General features: G+C 41.3%; 1 protein-coding gene and 1 pseudogene across 1 annotated transcript in view; one reads left to right on the forward strand and one right to left on the reverse strand.

Annotated features, from left to right (window-relative positions):
* LOC137255966 (uncharacterized) overlaps positions 1-12022 on the forward strand; it is a 589910-nt pseudogene that overhangs the window by 555451 nt on the left and 22437 nt on the right.
* Positions 1-12022, reverse strand: part of LOC137255967 (serine/threonine-protein phosphatase 6 regulatory ankyrin repeat subunit A-like) — a 275337-nt gene that overhangs the window by 255720 nt on the left and 7595 nt on the right. The window lies entirely within an intron of this gene.

A 12022-nucleotide genomic window follows, 5' to 3' on the forward strand; every position in this document is an offset into this window, starting at 1 on the left:
CGAAAACGGAAGTACGCATTTCTAAAAGATGAAACGACTTGCCAGCGAAATGAGATTCATCATCCGCTTTTCCGAAGTTATAGTTTATACTTGCTTATACCCTCCGAAGAAGCTTGTTGAAATAGCTTTGTAAAATGTTATAATGCAGGGGTAAATTTCACGATAGGCTGAGACAAATGTTACGGATAACAACTTCATGACAATGATAACGTCCATTATCCACCTGACGAATGAGCAAGAACAAGCCTAGAAACGTTCTGAAAAATACATCAAGAAGTTGCTATCCATGGGTTTTGTCATGTATAACTACACAAACTTCTGAATGCCTTTGAAGAATCCCAGCAATGGTGCAATTTGTGCCAGTTGTTCAGATAGTACAACATTATTTCCTATTATTTTCTTATGTACAGTTGTTGAAGGTATAAGAAAGGTGTGGTGAGGTGAAACGGGGTTTGACGTCGTCCTTCAGAATATTTCGCTTACATGTGTGTGTGTGTGGCTGCCCCAGTTAACTACACTCTTACTAAAACAGTCTAAGTAAACTTAGTCTCAGTGTATTTCGTTACACTTCACCACTGAGTCTCAGTAGAGGAGTGTAACGAAAAGTACTGAGGATAAGTTTACTTAGACTGACTAAAAAACGACAAATAATCATGAACGACTCACACCAACGTCAAAGTAAAGATGCAACACTCCCCAACTCTGCATAATCATCTACAAAATGAAAAAAAAATTATGCAACATACCACCATTGTTTTCATCAGCTTTATCACTATTTGTGTCGAGGGTGTAACGACAGCTCAGGTAATAGCCAGGTAAGCGCGGGGCACGGGCGATGTTAATTTCATTGGTAGGGATGGTATCAAAAGTCATAGCACTATGGTTCTGAATCGGACACCTACTCACTGCTGTCAGTCATTAGAATGCACTCGTGTGATGACAGGACTAATAGCTGTCTGCTGCAATCAGCTTTCAAGCCAGTACTGATGCTCTATAACTAGGACGCTGTGTGATAACTACTTCCGCCCAACAGGTTCCACGAGTTGAATACTGTCCAGGGAGATGCGTTGGTCAGAATGAGTGAGTGCGCGTGTGAGTTTCGTTTTACGCCACAATTAACAATAGTCCACCTCTCTGTAATAATCGAATCTAGACCAGACGATTCAGTGATCAACAGTATGAGCATCGATTTGCGCTGCTGGGATTTGATGACATGAGTCAATCAAGTCAGCGACACTGAACACCCGATCCCATTAGTCGCCTCTTCTTACAATCATGGGTTACTGAAGATCAACATTCAAACACGGATCTTCATGGATCAACTGGTTAAATAAAATGTCAGTAAAGACGGCCGTTGACCAATCAAACACTCAAACGCCTAGAGGATGTTCTAGTTGCGTAGATATGTGCGCTATATAATCATCAATATCATCATCAATATCATCATCATCATCACAGCATTTTCAACTGATATTTGCCATGTGCCTTGTGAAATCTTAGCCACGGATTCGTGCTCAGATCAGTTCAATCGGGTTCAAATCGCAGTGATAAAGAGGCAAACGTAAGATATCATGACCTTGCGATTTCAGATACTGGTCAATTTCGCGCACAGGTGCTCTTTTGATGATTTTAATGATTTCATAAAGTTTTGATTTTGTTGTGTTTTGTGGAAACGGCATAGTATGGTTTTCTAACCACTCTATCATGCCACCCTTGTGAAATCTTAGCCACGGATTCGTGCTCAGATCAGTTCAATCGGGTTCAAATCGCAGTGATAAAGAGGCAAACGTAAGACATCATGACCTTGTGATTTCAGATTCTGGTCAATTTCGCGCACAGGTGCTCTTTTGATGATTTTAATGATTTCATAAAGTTTTGATTTTGTTGTGTTTTGTGGAAACGGCATAGTATGGTTTTCTAACCACTCTATCATGCCACCCTTGTGAAATCTTAGCCACGGATTCGTGCTCAGATCAGTTCAATCGGGTTCAAATCGCAGTGATAAAGAAGCAAACGTAAGACATCATGACCTTGTGATTTCAGATTCTGGTCAATTTCGCGCACAGGCGCTCTTTTGATGATTTTAATGATTTCATAAAGTTTTGATTTTGTTGTGTTTTGTGGAAACGGCATAGTATGGTTTTCTAACCACTCTATCATGCCACCCTTCCTGGACATTTAATTTGGTGCTTTCGTATCTGAGTCCAGGGCCCACTTGCACAAAGCGATCTTAGCACTACAATGATTGTAACTCCCATTCACCAGTATAGGCTTAAGATAGTTGTAGCGCTAAGATCGCTTTGTGCAAGTGGGCCCTGGTCGCTATGATATGGAGCATTGTCCATTACAATAAGCTCTTTGATGGCAACGTCGGTACCAGTTGTTTTTGTACCCATTCCATAAAAGCATGTCCATTCATCTCTTTGAGATAATCTCCGTTGTCTTTGGCTTCAGCCGTAAACACAAAAGAACACCAGGGAGCAGCCCTTTTTGTGTATAGTCTCTGAGAGCACCCTAGTACAAACTCCAAAGATTTCCGACCTGCATGAAGCATATGCCCCTGGTCGCTCTCCTTTCCTTGATGGCAGTCTTCTGGAGCATGTCTCTTCGGTGCTTGCAATCCGTTGTATTTCTGCAGTGTGGCTTTCATTTACCTCATCAAGTTTCATCAAGGTGAACAGGCTCAACCCTCGTCCCTCTTTTGACGTATGGTGCGTACAATATATTTCACATTCGCACAATATCTGCTTTTTCACAAAGAACACGTCTGTAACATGTCCGACTTCCCCACTAACTATGCTGTACCGAAATTCGACCTTACGCCGAGAAGCAGTTTGCGGAGGCATTACTTGGATACTGAGAGGGGTTATCTCATAATCATAATCGATGTACGTTCCCATAAATCTCCACTAGACCCTGGAGGCATCTACGGTTCGGTGGGAAAATTTTATTATGTGGTCAAAATAAATTTCCATTATATTTTTGCAATATACTTCTTAAGAATAAGTTTCGTTTCTCTCGAACTGTGTTCTTGACAAGTGATTTGAAATGGAATTAAGTTATCCATTTTTCATGGCTTTTGATACGACCTTTTCCTGGGCGCTACCATTTTTAGATGGCGCCTGTCGTTGTTTTAATAATGTTTTCAAGTGCATGCTGCTTTGGAACCCCAACACCACAAGATGTGCTTTTAAGAAATTTATCAAGTGCATAAGATGCTCAGCCCCGTGTAGTCGTACACCATGTGAATTACACCTTTAACATCACAAGCAAACTTCACTGTGTGAAATGAATCAGTCGTTAAGTCAGCGGGAGTGGGATAAACAATCACGTGACAAATTTGCACGTTCTTCTCATTTACCTGACTGTTACTCGAGCTGTCGCTACACCCTTGTCACAAATCGTGAGACAGCTGTTGATAACTATGATGGTCTGCTGAACAACGTTTTTTCATTTGTAGACAGGAATTATGACAAAATTGACTCTGGTTTGAGTCACTTGCAATTATTTGTTTTTGAGTTAGAGTGCAATTCATTGGGGAGATTTTGACTCAAACGGATTAATTGTACTAGCCCAGTTAGTTTTAAAGTGCAAGCTCACCGAGATACCATGCCACAGCATGAATACCCAACTCACACATACTGACTCCGAACCGACCAGCCCTAGTTGTACCCATTAATGCCGAGCGCCAGACAGGGACCAACAAGTCTTTTAACATCTTTTGGTGTGACGCGGCCGGGGATCGAACCTGCAACATTCCATTCTCCAAATGAAGTGAGTGAGTTTAGTTTTACGCACGCAGCAATATTCCAGCTATATGGCAGCGGACTGTAAAAAATCGAGTCTGGACCAGACAATCCAGTGATCAAAAACATGAGCATTGATCTGTGCAATTGGGAACCGATGACATGTGTCAACCAAGTCAGCGAGCTTGACCACCCGATCCCGTTAGTCGCCTCTTACGACAAGCATAGTCACCTTCTATGTCAAGCATGGGTTGCTGAAGGCATATTCTAACCCGGGACCTTCACAGGTCCATTCTCCAAGCGGACTGATGTAAGACACAGGGCACCCCTTAGGTATTTTTGTAGTAACCCTCACAATGACAAATTAATTTCTCTGAAATATGGCTGTCCTCCCATTCGGTACAGAAACTGGCGGGTTTAACGAAAAGTACTGTTCTATTTGATTATACACCCATATTACAATATTTATATGTATTTTAGCCATAATGTCGCATTGTATTGTATCAAAATATATGTATGTTTCTATATCATACTGTGTGTTTTACATGCATAAAAAAACATGTTCTCAGATGTTGGATGGGTACCGGCAGTTGTATAATCTGCATCGAGTTGAGAATGCAAATCGAGTTCACATTAGTGTGAACAAAAGGGATCAAATGGACCGATTGACAAAAGGGTCGACGTAAAAGGTCTAATGGCAACCATTCAAACTGCAGAGCTACGAATATAGCAACGTAGGAAAAGGAAGACATGTGCAACTGAAACCAGAGACCATCATATGGCCTCTGCTGAAACGAAATAGAATTTATTTTGCTCTAATTAGTACATCTCGGCATTGGGTGAGTGCGGGTCCAGCTTACCTGAAGGAAACTACCAATAAATGACCCTGTTTGTTGTTGCTGGATTTATACGTTCGGTGTGTTTCATTCATGCATTTTTTTTATTCATAAAGATTGACTGATTGATTAATATTTTATAATACAGTGAATTATTCCTTTTAGCAAAATATCTGCATGTATGAAAACAATGAACCATAAAATACATGATGACAACTGCATCGGAGCTTATAGGTTAATGATTATGCTAAAATGGGTAATTTTTATATAGTAACTTCTTTCTAAAATATGGACAATCCTGGCCACTTCTGCACAGTGTTTTGTGTATTAATACAGTAAACAATTTCTTTAAAATGACAAAGGATAAATGGTAAATTTATGTCATAATTAACTTATTCATGAATTTATACCCATTCTGGGTGGATATGGAAGTATAATAATTAAAGCTGGTTTGTGGATTTAAAACTTATTTTAAAACATATTTGTGTTATGCTATTTGTTGGAGTTTGTAAGACATTGGTATGTTGATAATATGTCTTCTGAAATGCAAGAAAATATACAGGATAATGTACCCACTCATGACATTAAAAAGAGTGATGATTTGTAAATTATGGCAAGGTATTTTCAGTAACATACCATCTCAATTTTCAGTAACATACCATCTCAATTTTCAGTAACATACCATCTCAAACAATACCAAGCGGATGATATCAGAGTTAAAAGGTCCATTTTAAGTTCTCTCCCCTTAAAGTTCATTTTCCCTTGAACAGTTAGTGACTTCTTTTAACAATATTTTTAGCCTTCACGTAATGTTGTGTTAATATCATTCTCATTATAATATTAGAGTTGCTAGTTATGATCATTTATTGCTTTCCATCTGAATTTTGTGCAAATGATGAAATAAAAAATGAGATACCTTATGTAGGTAGTATTTGTAACAGACACAAGACATACAAGGCACAAACTCTTCAGAATGAAAAAAGTTTTGAGGCACTGAGAATAATCTGAGAAGGCTATAGTTATGACAGTAAAGGATGGTGTGGAACTTATTGCAAAACTTTAATGTTCTTCTAAACCTTTGCTTACTCAAAAATCCTCTTCCTGGTCCGCTTGAAAAAGATGGGAAATTCACTGAGCCCTTCATAGTAGCTGGAACTCTTTATTCCATGCTCTATCTGTCATCGATAATATCAACATCTGCTGGTCAGAGCAGTCAGAGTTGTTCCCCCTTCACAATTTGCCTGAAATGGTTGTCTGCTCCTTGTGTTAAAAGGCCAAGCAGCTGAGGTTAAACGGTCAAAGTACATGATGTCTTCATATTTACTCTTTTTAGACTGAAACTGCTGTCAGCAATTTTTTCTGGAGCAGAACCTAGTACAGAAGCAACAAAGCTGCAAACAATTATATAGAAATGTTCTTGTGATTTAGAAGATGTATGTTTGCTGACCTGTTGAACCATTCAGATGAATATTGAACTAACTGAAACTTTTTGTCAGACTGGAGATCCAGAGTGTGCAGAACTATTATCAAGAATTCGTGATACGGTACATCTAATTTTTTGTTTTTCTTTTTGCATATAACAAAGAAAAGTTGATATCATCAGGTAGACCTAACTTTACAGTGCCAGCACAGGACAGCAAGAAACATCTGTCTACTAACTCTTCGCATCCATTATAAGTGATAGTGAGTATGAAACTGGAAATACAATGGTGAAATTTAATCAGTGAAAGTTACTATATGCACCAAAACATTTGGCATAGTTATAACTAGTTCATCATCAACATCATCATCATCATCATCATCGCTGTCGTCGTCATCATCATCAAAGCTGAGAAAAGTCTTCAATGGCATATTCAAGACAAAAATCCCATTTGAAATGATTTAACTGTATTCAGTAATACACATTTACAAAAATATGGTGAACAGCTGGCAATAACTATCTTATCAATAAACCATCATCATTATCATCATCATCATTAGCAAATGTGTGGTATATAACAGGTTAATACATCTTGAAAATAGCAATTTCTATAGCATCAGCAGTGATCATTACTGATGGAATTAAACACAAATAGTGTTTCATGTCTGAAGTAGATCTGATGTTCATCCACCAATATGACATCCTTCCAGTCTGCACGATGGGTATTCAGCATGTCTAAGAACGCAAATGGGTCATGTTTCTTACAATGTCAAGAACAGCTTTCACACAGTAATTGAGTATCACATTTGATGTTTCATGTTACAGGCCCAAGACTAAATATGTATCCGTGCATATGGCTACCTTAAAGTAGTGTCTTGATCCTTACATTTGTTATCAAAATGCTATGTCTGGAATCCAAGTTTTATGGTCTCCTCATGGCGATCGGTCATTGGCTGAACAAATACATACTGAATGCAAATGAATTATATGTACCTAGTTCACACAGCTTTGATCAGTTACAAAACACCATGTCAGCTGTATGAAGTAGGAAAGTCTGAATCAAGGCAGGTCACACATGTTTATTACTATCATAAAACCCACAAAGAAACATAAGTTGGGTAAACAACATATCAAGCACATACTGGTTTCTGTCAAAAAGGTCTGACAAAATGGTCTTGTGTCATTTTATTTCAGCAGTAAGATTAGGAAGAATAAACATTAATAAAGAAAGGCGAATATTTTCCCTGCAAACAAATTTTCATTTCAGTCATATGTTAAACATTATTTTGTCTCTACGTAACATCTGATTTTTTTAGAAATTCCAGTGCTCAACCCCACTTGAATATAAACTGACCTTTGGACATTAAAGTAATTGTTGAATAGATGATCATTGTCAGACTTCTAGCCTGAAATCCCCCACATAAGTTCTGTGGTGCTGTTTGATAGCTGTTTACTCAGTGAGGCTGGTGAACAGTTTGTAGATATGAATGATGCCCTTACATCACAGCTACACATCCGACATCCTCATTACTGTCTGTCTGTCAGAAGTGTCAGGTCAGCTTGGTGTTGTATAAGGCCAGCCACATCTTTATGTCCATAAAAGGCAGCCATCAATACTGGCCTATATCCATGTCTTCCTTTACTGGAGGTGTTGTGCTGTAGCTGTGTTCCAACCTTGTCTCCCTTTACTGTCCAGAAGGGGTAGGAACACACCACAACAGGTGTGTTAAGATGAAGTAAACTATCACCATATGTATCCCATCTTGTCTCCCTTTACTGTCCAAAAATGGGTAGGAACACACCACAACAGGCCAGATGAAGTAAACTAACACCAGATGTATCCAGAAGCGGCAGGTCAGCTTGGCTGGACACAAGAAGGTCCAACACACTTTGATGTCCACTAACAGCTGCATTGATTTAAGCCCTCCATCAATGGTAGCCTCTACTGTTGACGGTAGAGGGAGATTGGAAGTGTTGTACTATAGTTGTGTTCCCACCTTGACAGGCAAGATGATATATACTATGACCAGATGTATCCAGTAGTGTCAAGTCAGCTTTGTTGGACACAAGTAGGTCAAACACACTTTGATGTCCATGGACAGCTGCCTTCATCACTGCTGTCAAGCCAAATCTCCCCCTACTGTTGATGTTAGAGGGAGACAGGAGGTATTGTACTATAGCAGTGTTCCCACCCTGACAGGCAAGATGAAGTAAACTATCACCTGATGTATCCAGTAGTGTCAGGTCAGCTTGTTTGGACACAAGGAGGTCAAACACACTTTGATGTCCAGTGACAGCTGCATTCATCAATGGCGTCCAGCCATTTCTCCCTCTACAGTTGATGTTAGAGGGAGACAGGAGCTGTTCTACTATAGCAGTGTTCCCACCACGACAGGCAATATGAAGTAAACTATCACCAGATGTAGACATCAGTGTCAGGTCAGCCTGCTTGGACACAAGGAGGTCAAACACACTTTGATGTCCATGGACAGCTGCCTTCATCACTGCCGTCAAGCCAAATCTCCCTCTACTGTTGATGTTAAAGGGAGACAGGAGGTATTGTACTATAGCAGTGTTCCCACCCTGACAGGCAAGATGAAGTAAACTATCACCAGATGTAGACACCAGTGTCAGGTCAGCTTGCTTGGACACAAGGAGGTCAAACACACTTTGATTTCCAACGACAACTGCATTCATCAATGCCGTCCATCCATGTCTCCCTCTACTGTTGATGTTAGAGGGAGACAGCAGGTGTTCTACTATAGTAGTGTTACCACCACGACAGGCAATATGAAGTAAACTATCACCAGATGTAGACATCAGTGTCAGGTCAGCTTGCTTGGACACAAGGAGGTCAAACACACTTTGATTTCCAACGACAACTGCATTCATCAATGCCGTCCATCCATGTCTCCCTCGACTGTTGATGTTAGAGGGAGACAGGAGGTGTTGTACTATAGCAGTGTTCCCACCCTGACAGGCTAGATGAAGTAAACTAGCACCAGATGCATCCAGCAGAGTCAGGTCAGCTTTGTTGGACACAAGGAGGTCAAACACACTTTGATGTCCACTGAAAGCTGCCTTCATGAGTGGCGTCCATCCATGTCTCCCTCTACTGTTGATGTTAGAAGGAGACAGGAGGTGTTGTACTATAGCAGTGTTCCCACCTTGACAGGCTAGATGAAGTAAACTATCACCAGATGTATCCTGCAGTGTCAGGTCGGCTTTGTTGGACACAAGGAGGTCAAAAACACTTCGATGTCCACTGACAGCTGCCTTCATGAGTGGTGTCCATCCATGTCTCCCTTTACTGTTGATGTTAGAAGGAGACAGGAGGTGTTGTACTATAGCAGTGTTTCCACCTTGACAGGCAAGATGAAGTAAACTATCGCCAGATGTAGACACCAGTGTAATGTCAGCTTGGTTGGACACAAGGTGGTCAAATACATTTTGATGTCCACTGACAGCTGCCTTCATCAATGCTGTCCATCCATAACTTCCCCTACTGTTGATGTTAGAAGGAGACAGGAGCTGTTCTACTATAGCAGTGTTCCCACCTTGACAGGCCAGATGAAGTAAACTATCACCAGATGTATCCAGTAGTGTCAGGTCAGCTTGGTTGGACACAAGGTGGTCAAACACACTTTGATGTCCATGGACAGCTGCATTCATCAATGCCGTCCATCCATGTCTCCCTCTACTGTTGATGTTAGAGGGAGACAGCAGGTGTTCTACTATAGTAGTGTTACCACCACGACAGGCAATATGAAGTAAACTATCACCAGATGTAGACATCAGTGTCAGGTCAGCTTGCTTGGACACAAGGAGGTCAAACACACTTTGATTTCCAACGACAACTGCATTCATCAATGCCGTCCATCCATGTCTCCCTCTACTGTTGATGTTAGAGGGAGACAGCAGGTGTTCTACTATAGTAGTGTTACCACCACGACAGGCAAAATGAAGTAAACTATCACCAGATGTATCCACCATTGTCAGGTCAGCTTGCTTGGACACAAGGAGGTCAAACACACTTTGATGTCCATGGACAGCTGCCTTCATCACTGCCGTCAAGCCAAATCTCCCTCTACTGTTGATGTTAAAGGGAGACAGGAGGTATTGTACTATAGCAGTGTTCCCACCCTGACAGGCAAGATGAAGTAAACTATCACCAGATGTAGACACCAGTGTCAGGTCAGCTTGCTTGGACACAAGGAGGTCAAACACACTTTGATTTCCAACGACAACTGCATTCATCAATGCCGTCCATCCATGTCTCCCTCTACTGTTGATGTTAGAGGGAGACAGCAGGTGTTCTACTATAGTAGTGTTACCACCACGACAGGCAATATGAAGTAAACTATCACCAGATGTAGACATCAGTGTCAGGTCAGCTTGCTTGGACACAAGGAGGTCAAACACACTTTGATTTCCAACGACAACTGCATTCATCAATGCCGTCCATCCATGTCTCCCTCGACTGTTGATGTTAGAGGGAGACAGGAGGTGTTGTACTATAGCAGTGTTCCCACCCTGACAGGCTAGATGAAGTAAACTAGCACCAGATGCATCCAGCAGAGTCAGGTCAGCTTTGTTGGACACAAGGAGGTCAAACACACTTTGATGTCCACTGAAAGCTGCCTTCATGAGTGGCGTCCATCCATGTCTCCCTCTACTGTTGATGTTAGAAGGAGACAGGAGGTGTTGTACTATAGCAGTGTTCCCACCCTGACAGGCTAGATGAAGTAAACTAGCACCAGATGTATCCTGCAGTGTCAGGTCGGCTTTGTTGGACACAAGGAGGTCAAAAACACTTCGATGTCCACTGACAGCTGCCTTCATGAGTGGTGTCCATCCATGTCTCCCTTTACTGTTGATGTTAGAAGGAGACAGGAGGTGTTGTACTATAGCAGTGTTTCCACCTTGACAGGCAAGATGAAGTAAACTATCGCCAGATGTAGACACCAGTGTAATGTCAGCTTGGTTGGACACAAGGTGGTCAAATACATTTTGATGTCCACTGACAGCTGCCTTCATCAATGCTGTCCATCCATAACTTCCCCTACTGTTGATGTTAGAAGGAGACAGGAGCTGTTCTACTATAGCAGTGTTCCCACCTTGACAGGCCAGATGAAGTAAACTATCACCAGATGTATCCAGTAGTGTCAGGTCAGCTTGGTTGGACACAAGGTGGTCAAACACACTTTGATGTCCATGGACAGCTGCATTCATCAATGATGTCCACCCATGCTCACCTCTACTGTTGATGTTAGAGGGAGACAGGAGCTGTTCTACGATAGCAGTGTTCCCACCACAACAGGCAAGATGAAGCAAACTATCACCATATGTATCCACCAGTGTCAGGTCAGCTTGATTGGGCACAAGGAGGTCAAACACACTTTGATGACCACTGACAGCTGCATTCATTATAGCCGTCCATCCATGCTCACCTCTACTGTTGATGTTAGAGGGACACAGGAGGTATTTCACAATATCCTTGTTGCCACCATGACAGGCAAGATGAATAATTGTATTGCAATATTTATCTTTCACATTCAAGTCTGATTCTTTCCGTAGTAATTCAAAACATCCTAGTGATGCTGCTAGTGCTGCAACCATGACAGGAGTTCTGCCATTCACATCAACACAGTTTATAACACTATCTCCAGGTTTCCTATTTAACAGGACTTTCAGGGATTTTTCCATCCCTGTCCTGCAGACCAGATGGAAGATGTTCTGTAAGTCCTTGTCTCTCGTGTCAACATCAGCACCTTCCTGGAGCAGATACACTAGAATATCAGAGCTGCAATTTTCAGCTGCCTGCAGCAAAAGTCTGTTCAGTGTGAGTTCATAATCATTTTTTTCACGAGTGATGAGCCATTTCAATACTGTCACATTGTTGCTTTGTGCACACCCTTCCATAGCTTGACTGATCTCCTCTTGAGAGAACTTTTCTCCAGTTGTGTGTTCTATATCTGTAACTAGATGTGCATTATGTCCAAGAACTGCCCAGTACAGAA

The sequence above is a fragment of the Haliotis asinina genome, chromosome 11 (assembly GCF_037392515.1).
Source record: "Haliotis asinina isolate JCU_RB_2024 chromosome 11, JCU_Hal_asi_v2, whole genome shotgun sequence".
Lineage (NCBI taxonomy): Eukaryota > Metazoa > Mollusca > Gastropoda > Lepetellida > Haliotidae > Haliotis > Haliotis asinina.